At 35.4% G+C, this 10001-nt stretch overlaps 1 non-coding gene across 1 annotated transcript; it reads left to right on the top strand.

Annotated features, from left to right (window-relative positions):
- Positions 1 to 1293: 1293 nt before the first annotated feature.
- Positions 1294 to 1400, top strand: LOC143610461 (small nucleolar RNA R71). Its single transcript, XR_013149591.1, has one exon. It is a non-coding gene; the product is annotated as a small nucleolar RNA R71 (small nucleolar RNA).
- Positions 1401 to 10001: the final 8601 nt, after the last annotated feature.

Below are 10001 nucleotides of genomic sequence, written 5' to 3'. Positions count from 1 at the left end.
ACAAGGCCGCCCATGAGATAACCAGCTAACTTCATCGCAGAGTCGGCAGTTTGAGGGAGATGAGACCTCACCATGTCGCAGATTTCTAGCGGCAATCCCCATATGTAGCGTGTCACTTTGCTGGACTCAGGGTTAACCATCTGGGTAATAAAAACCTAGAATACCCTAAACCAAACCACTAGCAACATGTAAGTGAACCTATCGGGTGTAGAATAGCGATGGGAAGACCGGGAATATCGAACCCTAGAGACACTTATTAAATTAACGAGACTAGTTCTAAAAGCTAATTTAAAGTAATAATTAAGAAAATATATATCTTTGGATTTTTATTTATTTTATTTTAAAAACTAATAATTAATTAAACTAATTACTTAACTAAATTAAAGTAAAAATAGAAAATTAAATTACCGAATAAGACTTTAGCAAATTCAAATATGAGAAAGAGTTACCTAGGCAAGGAGTCCGAATTGTGACGACTCGAGATTTTATCTGTTACGGGAACCGAGAATCTAAAGGTATGAAGCTCTAGGAAACTTAATGGATCCTTAATGACTCTCAAGGTGTCACTTAAAAAGAAATCTTAGAGATCATGTAAAAACACCGGCTTATTGGTTCACCTGTCAGTTCACCAGCTATGATTAATTACCCTAAAAAACAGCTAACCCGTCGGTTTCACTATCTCAATGCACCTAAGTACACGGGGTGGTTTTTGAATAGTCTAAAGGACACGGCTAAACAGTGAAATTAAGGCAAAACTAGGCAAATCTCTTGTCAGATAATTTAACCTAAAACCCTAACAACGCAGACAAACCCGACAACTTATCACCCGTCGGATATTTAAGCTAGTAAGAATATAAACTTCTAATAATATGCCAAAAATCAGTTTCTATGGTAAATGAGCTCAATAAGCCATAAACAAGTTGGAAACACACAGTTAACAACCGTAACATCCTCCACCACCATGGCCTACTGGCACTGACTGGTCTGGTATTTTCCGTCACACACCCCACAACGAGAACTAGATTTGACAAGATCGGATTGCATTTGGTCAAAGTAAAAGCTTCTAACTGGGCGTAGACAAGGGTGTTTGAATCAACGTGATGAACACCCATAGAGGAACAAATACTACGAGGTGGATTATACGCGAAACTCTTCTTAGCGGCTTTCTCCAAGATATCAAGCGCCTCATTTGGGGTACACCTACCAAAATCTCCCCCCGTAACCTCATCGACGACCTGCTTTTGTGCCTCGGATAAAGCGTCAAAGAATGTGAGGTATTGAAGCCCGCGACTCAAACCGTGATGAGGGCATTTTCTCAACAAGCCCTTGAACCTCTCCCATGCGGCATGAAATGACTCGTCATCATCGACACGGAAACCAGTGATGTTTGCTCGGAATTTAGCATTTTTATCGGGTGGGAAACATTTAAGAAAAAACTTCTCAACTAATTGATTCCAAGTGGTGATGGAACCGAAAGGGAGTACCTCTAACCACTCCAGAGTTGACCCACGAAGTGAGAATGGAAAAAGTCTAAGTCTCACGGCATCATCAGAACAATTATTAATTTTGAATGGCGCACATAATCGAAGGAAATGTGAAACGTGAGCATGGAAACTAAAATAAAACAAAAATAAGATGAATAAAAATGAAATAAAATAAAATAACAAAGATCAAAAATATCAACAAGGCTAATCAAAAACTCACCGTGTCCCTGGCAACGGCCCCAAAAACTTGACGTGTGTGAATTTATGTATAAAAATTTAAGTAAAAGTTCCACACAAATCGGGTTTTAAAATAGGTTTTCACCTACAACTAAACCACACACGAAAGACAAGTGTACCTATCGTTTTTAATAAAGTGTCGGTAAGAACCGAGTATCAATCCATGGACACGACAACTTTCTAGTACTAAATATTTGTAAATGACCAACCGAACAAGTAAATCTTTAGTTGAATTTTAATTAACTAAACTAGCATACGATGAACACAAAGAAAGTAAATAAGCCAGAAATCAATCTATCCAACAAACTACCTAGACATGAATCCACTCTACTAACATGACAAAATAGCAATGATATGGCAATACATCATGAATATAAACATAAATACTAGATTTCAATAAAGCAACCTAATACTAGCAAATAATCATCATGATGGGTTTTCAATCAAGAGATAAACATAGACTAACTTGTTTATCAAAACAACAAAGTCTCATAATCAAAGGAAAGCTAGCATGAACAACATTCTAACCACCTAAGATTACCCTAAAGTAGCCAAGTTCATGAAATTAATATCAACTTATGAAACTTTAACTTGCAAGTCATAAACAAGTCAAGAATCATAACAACAATCATCAATTTTCCAATATTAAGTGAAGGGTTTCATACTTATCAATAATATTGTAACAAAGTTAATTTTTACTAGTCATTCCTAACTTAGCAATGTAAACAAAGAAAATATGAACATTCAAAGTTTACAAACAAACATCTAGAACATAGTCTTCCAACATGAATGCCTAAACATTAGTAAAACTAAGATTATGTAACTATAACAAGTATGAACACCATCAATATCAACTTATAAATTCAACCATATTCTTGAAAGAAAACTACTTTACCAAAATCATGAATAGATAATGTATCACACTAATAAGAGTTTCAACATTGTCTAGATAGCAAAAGTAATTAGCCCATAAGGCTTATTAAAACTACAATCAAACTAGAAATAAGTTTACAAAACATCTTCAAGAACAAATGAATGCAAACTAAGATTAAGCAAGGATTGAAGAATGGAATGATGGATCTTAAGGATGGTGGAATCCTTCAAACTCTCAAGGAACACATAAAATAATTTTCAAGAGTTGAGAGAGAATCGCAAAGCTCTACACACCAAAATGAAGTGAAATTGACTGTTTATAAGTTTCTTGACAAAGTGCATGGTCATGCACAAAAAGTGCATGGTCAAGCACCGATTTGATAAGTCAAACTTCAACTAATGGTCACTCAAAGTTGTAGGTTCCAAAAAATTTCACTTTCATGCACAAAAAGTGCACGGTGGTGTACTGTCATAGTGCACTACCATGCAGAAAATATGCATGGTCGTGCATTACCGGCACTAGGTAGTGCACTTTTAAAATTGATGTCTTATTCTCAACATCGATAATGCACGGGCACGTTTCCTCGGAAGTGCACAGTGGTGCACTAAAAGTACATGATGGTGCAGTTTCACTTTTGGCACGGTATCAGATGTGCACGGGTTCCAATAAAGGTGCACCATCATACCCATAAAGTGCATGATGGTGCATTTTCTCAGCATGGTCATGAACTTAATTAGCATGGTCATGCACTTTCTTAGCATGTTCTTGATTTTTGTCTGAAAAGCGCCATCTTTTTGTCGTTTCTTCGTCGGGCGGGCGCCCGGACCTGCAAATTCATAAATAACTCAAATAAGTACTAAATACAATGAATTTGCATGGAGTTTTACCAAATTAAGAGGATGATTTGATGCTAAAAGGTGTGCACTTTGTGTTACATCATTGAACCAAATCACCCATAAGCGCATTATGTATTTCACGTGAACGCATTCGATAAGCATTTTGCATCCTCTCCCCCATAGTTTCTTGAGGTTGTTGTTGTTGGACAAGCCCCAGTATATAATGTTGACATATTGCTCTCCCGTTGTCTTCTAAAATCATGTTATGCAATATGATACACGTATACATAGCATTTCTCATTTTTTCCAATGTCCATGCACGACACGGATTTTTCATGCAATGCCAACCCCAATACACCTCTCGATGTCCTTTCGTGAAGACTGTTGTACTTTCTTAAAATAGTTTCTTTTTTCATCCATCAGATCTCTAAACGTTTTGATAATAATAGAATATTCCGGATATATCCCATCTCCCAAATAGCATCCGCGTGGTAGAAGTTATCGTTAGCCCAAAACGATGCGACTGGTGTGGTAGCGGAGATGTAATCGTCTACGACGGGCGACGCCTCCAAAATGTTTATGTCGTTGTTGGACCTTGGGCTGCCAAAGTTGGCCGATCAAACCCAAAGGTCGTATGAAGCAACCGCTTGAAGACTCACCGTTGGTACTTTCTAGTCACCATGTGTATATTGACCTCGCCATGTAGTTGGACAGTTACCTCACTTCCAATGCATGCAATCTATACCCCCCATCATGTCGGGATAATTCATTGTATAGTTGTATTATGCCTATATTATAATTATTAAATAAACAAATTTAAAATAAACGCAATATAATGTTTATAAAAGTTTAATAAATACCGTGGAAAATATCACACCTCAACCTATGGTGGAACATGCCGGGACGTTATATCATAGCTCAAAAGACACTAATTGCATTACACGTGTCAATATCTAAATTATTAATTTCATAAATCAAGTACGCAAAGTAAAAACATTGTTTCAATGAGAATTACAATCAATAAAGGTAAATTGAACAATATAAAAGTCTTTACTCTTCATGCGACCTAAGGTCCATAATACTATCTCCATCCAATATAGCTAGCTACCTGTGTCATGCGTAAATATATATATATATATATATATATATATATATATATATATATATATATTTGTCAACATAAAGTTGAGCAAGTAAATCACACTTTTTGTTTATATATAATATCGAAAATGACAATTCCCTGCGATAAATTGAAATACTACAACTAGCATAACAATAATAAATAAAGGCCTTTTTCCCTCGTCCTAATGGGTCGAGTTATTTCGGCGGCGTATGATCATACTAATGAGAATGAGGATGAGATACCAACAACCATAACTCAAAAATAAACACAGTCACATTCGCACATAGAACCAATTGAGCAATATCATATACACGCCAATAGCGGAATTGTAGTGAACATGAAGTTTTACTTGTGAACGCATAACGCCCCCAAAAATGTAAAACGGTAAAAAGGGGATGTGAATTTATTTACCTTATAGAGTAAGATAAGTGAAGATGTGACGGTGATAGAAATTAAATAAATGTGATCTAGCTCCTTGAGACACGTCAACGAAAGGCCCTATTTGTTAACGATAATATAAAAATAATTATAAACATATTAGATTACAATTACAAGACTTATAACGGATTTTGGATTTTGGATTTTGGATGAGGTTATTAAGGTATAATTAGTCTTATTATCGTATTAATATGGTTGTTGTGATTATTAACGTTAGTATTATTATTATTATTACTATTTAATTATCATAATTGTTGATTTTCATTATAGTTTGATAAGTAGAATAATTAACATTATTATATATTAATGGAAAATTTAAACTAATATTCTAAACAAATATATATACATATATATATACATAAATATGAAAAGAAATTAGTTGTTTTGGGGTTCAGTTTATCAAAAAATGTTTATTGAATGTTGTATGTATAATAAACATAAAAAATTGATTAAAATAATTTAAAAAAAAATAAAACCTAAAATCCGGGTTTCGTGAGACTTAGAGGCTCGGTTTTGACAAAAATAACATTCATTAATTGATATTTATAAGTAATATTAAATATGATAAAGGAAAAGTAATTCTAAAAAAAATAAATAACAAAAACCAGGTCCAGGGAGCTCGAACTCGCGCCTGAACCGGTTCCCGACGCTTAACCACACACGCACCAGCCATCTGGTGTGTGAATGTAACAGATTAAAAAAAGGTATATCTTGTATGTTCAAAACCCTAATTAACCATAAACCCTAGATCTTTAAATCGATTCAAACGTTTAAGGTTTATTAAAATTGATTTAGGGTTAATGTTCATGGTTAAAACCAATCACAAAGCATCTTTTAATTATCTATTATGGTGATGAATTGACGGGGAACGAAGAAAAAACAAACTCGGCTCTGTCTTGATATTAAGTTAGGGTTTAGATGTGTCTGGTCACAAGGATGGTGTGGTATTGTTTAATTGAATTATGGTTGCGTTTATATGAATGTTGCAAAAGTCTCTAAGCGGTCCCTAGGCGGCCGACCTCCTTGGAAGGAGTACTTGGGGTGTACTCGGGAAGTACTCGTACATGATAAATATAACGAAAACTAATTATTTGATATTATATATATGTCAAAAAAAGCATAACTCACGTTAAAATAAACATAATTCTTGTGAAAAATAAAGATAATTCAAAATGATACATGTTTAAAATAAAAATTTGAAACAATTCATCATGTATGTGATAGAACATGGGTTTTTAGCTTGTTTTTAATAGTTTTTATTATAAATAAAAGTCAAAATTGATGTTGGCCGAGTAGGCCCGAATAAGGCCGAGTAGGGCCAAGTAGCACCGAGTAGGCTGGGTCTTGACCGAGTTTGACCGTATCTGAGTTGGAAAAAGTCGATAAGGTGGAGGTCTGAGGACCGAGTAATCGCCAATTCCAAAGCCTTGGAATCCGACATTTACAACACTGGTTTTTATAGTGTTTTAGGGACGACTATGCCGCAGTTCATCATGGTTATGATTTTGAATCGTTTAGTTGTCAATTGGTTAGTGTTTTCTATGTATAGAGTGTTGGTAGGATGCGATAAAGGTATGCTAATGATTTGATTACGTCAATTTGTCCGAAAATTGAGGAACAAGCAATGGGGGGGGGGGGGTATCGGTCGTCGGTGGGAATTAGAGAAGGAAGGAAAGGAATTTTTGGGTTAATATTGCTATTTGGTCCTTGTGATTTGGGATTGGTTGCATAAGGGGATGTTTTGTTTTTTAGGGGTTGATTTTGCATATATCTTATAGTTTTAACAATAAATGAATAAATAAATAAGAGAAAATAATTATACTAAACGAGTGCGATATTTTATTAATAAATGTTACCCGAATACGAACCGGATCGGTAACGGTTACAAAATAAGAAAATGAATAACAGAAATGTTACACCAAAAATACTCCAAGGTGTCTCGTGTCGTTTTTTCCGCCATTTTTAAGTACTCGTCGTTGATGTTGGTCGTGGTTTCGTAGGAGAGCATGCGTAACGTTGACGTACACTTCTAGATATTGGTGAATCCTAACAGCCCTCATGCGTCCTGTTTTTGCTTAAAGTCATCATACTCACGCTCCAAATCATCGGCAATGCGAAAAATAAACGTTTAGACATTCGGAAGCAACTTCTAAAAGTCTTCGAGTTCTTGTATGTCGGCGAGTCGACAAAATAGTCGTCCATCAAACGCGTGTTGGCTCCCCCACGGTCTCTTTCAAGTATTCTCTTCTCAAAAACCGGTGGAGGAGGAGACTAAGTAGATTGCATATACTTTGCCTCAAGCGTAACTACACGTGTAACCGCCTCCTCCGCCTCGTCTCGTTATTTTGCAAATATCGATTGGTTATGTTGGACGAGGACGGAGAATCCATTTTGTTGGTGTTTTGAATAGAAAGTTTGTAGAGAAAGTTTAAGAGTGCGAGGAATTTGTAGAGATTGTTTAGAAAGTTTAGATGTTTGGTTATATCTATAGGAAAATAATTGTTTTTTTTTACCAACGGCTTGTTTGACTAAGGTGTGGAAACCAACCAATTGATGATATCGTCTACCTCGTTGACTCAGAAACACCACGTTGGTTAAACACCCCCCCCCCCCAAATTGAAGCGATTTTGGCATGAAAGTGGTTCCGGTATGAGGAAATCGACGAGTCGCCATGGGAATTGTGGTCGCAGGCGATGCGGATCAAGAGGTTTTCAAAGGTGATCTCATTAACAAGTCCCGTGGAAATCGAGGTCGTAGTCCTGGAAACCGACGAGTCACCATAGAAATCATGGTTGCAGCCGTGGAAACTAACAGGTCGTGGTGATAGATGTGGGTGATGGTGGTGGTAGTGGAAGCATGAACCCACAACTTTCTAAAAAATGCCACATCAGCAAAAAAAAACTAACGGAGTTAGGATCTGTTAAGTTCATGAGTGACATATAAAAACAAGTTACAAGTTGGGAGTGGTGAGAGACAGCTAGTTAGTTAGGAGTGTTATTTATTAATGAGTGAAAGTTGAGAGTATTAAAAACCAATTACCCTTTTTAAATATGAATGTTTTAACAAGTAAATATCTTATATCTTAAGGTAATTTTGCACGGAAAATTTTCGTAATTTGTTGAGAAATCTATGCTCCAAACTAAAATAAGATTTCGATGGTTTGATGGCAAACATCATCTTTTTATAATGTAACTAGATGTTACATTTTGAGCCTTAATCATATAGAAGAACACGTACATTGATATGCTACAATTAAAGTTCAATTCCTCCCATTCAAATTTTGCATTAAAAAAAAGTATCCAAAGTTGTTAACATTAACTAGGATTAATTTCAAAAAAAAATAACTAGGATTAATTGAATGGTTTGGAAGGGATACTTATGATTTGATTAGAATCAAACCAATAATTAATTCAGCTAAACCATTGAACCAATTTAGGAGGAAAAATGTTCGAACCTATTAAATCAATTCAGCTCGGTTTATAAAACGGGTTTTTTCCTAATCGGGATTTGGGTTAGGTCTTAAACCAGTTTGACTTTCTGGAGGGCAAACTCATATACAAACCTATGAGTTTGGTAGGTTTGAAAACTGGTTTGACCCAAACTAGCTGGGTGTTATTTATGAAAACCTCTACTCAACATCACTAGTTTTGTTTTTAGGCCCTCTCCTTGTAAATAGATTTTCTTTTCCACGCCATCATATCATCCATGCTTCACCTCCTCCATGATCCATCTCTAGTTTTGTTTATGTAGTTTATAGTGTGACCACATCTTATTTTCTTGTTTATGGGTTTTGGTTTTTTATTTGTCACAATAAAAATCATAAAATCACTAGAGGTGTTCACCAATTCTTGTTTTCTTGGCGAAAAAAAAAGAACGATTGAAGACGATGGTTGTTGCAGGTGAGGTTGTTGTAAGTAATTGTTGTTTTCTCATCACAACCTTTAATTACTTCCAACAATCCTAATCTGTTTTTATTTATTTAACCTATTTATCTTGGAATCCATTGAGTTGACCTGAATCTGATCCAATCAATAATGATGGATATGCATTTCAACATATCAAGAATATTCGTACCCATTTTTTGTTTCAATTTCATATTTACAGTCCAAAACACCCACCCGTATAGTATAGTGACTGTTAAAATCCATCAAAGAGGCGCTCAAAATACATGAAATTTATATTCAAAGGTTACCTCTATCAGGAAATAGAATCGATGGCAGCTTGAACAAAACAAGACCGGTAATTATGCTACTATAATTTATTCCCTGTAAAATCAAAAAACAAATGCTTTCTTTCTCCCATCATTTTTTCTCTCTAAAAATAAAAATAGAGAATGAGTGAGGGTTGTTGGTTGATTATTTATGAGGTAATCACCGGCCAACCACCCTCTGAAACCTCACATCCAAACTTCACTAAACGTTGCCCTAATATTATTTTACCCCTCATTTACTCAATTTATACAACTAAGCCTGGAGGAAAACGCTACACCCGACTCTCAAATTTTATGGTAACTTAAATACCAATTGGAATTTAAGGGAATAGTAGTAAAGTTCTAAAATCCTTCCAATTAAGTCGCTCAAGTATTTTTTTTTTTAAATCGGATAATTTAATCTTTTAATAGAGCCCAACTGGATTTTTTGTGTGTCAAGTAAGCAACGGATGAGAAGATATGACGCTCAAGATCAAGGTTAACTGTTTCATAATTTCCCTTTGCTAAGGTTACTTCTAGATCGGATCTCGACAAAGAAGCATTATCGTTTAGAGGGATTGATATCAAAGACGGAAGGTGTGGATTATGTGGTCTAAACTCTAAATCATCGCTACATTTAATGGTGAACTGTAGTATTATTAAATGGGTGTGGCCTATCATTCATGCTTGGGTTAAGCTACCAAGTCTTGGTCAATTCAATTCGGTAAGAGAAATACTTGAGTTCCCAAGCAAACATGAAAGCAACTAAGACGAATGTCATGCGATTCAAGCTATATCTTTGATTACTTGTTGGATGATG

This window comes from Bidens hawaiensis, unplaced genomic scaffold (assembly GCF_021521415.1).
Source record: "Bidens hawaiensis isolate Kalapana, Puna unplaced genomic scaffold, B.hawaiensis_p1.1 tig00026380_1, whole genome shotgun sequence".
Taxonomy (NCBI): Eukaryota; Viridiplantae; Streptophyta; class Magnoliopsida; order Asterales; family Asteraceae; genus Bidens; species Bidens hawaiensis.
Note: the sequence above shows the minus strand (reverse complement) of the source record. Positions and strands in the feature narration are given on the sequence as shown.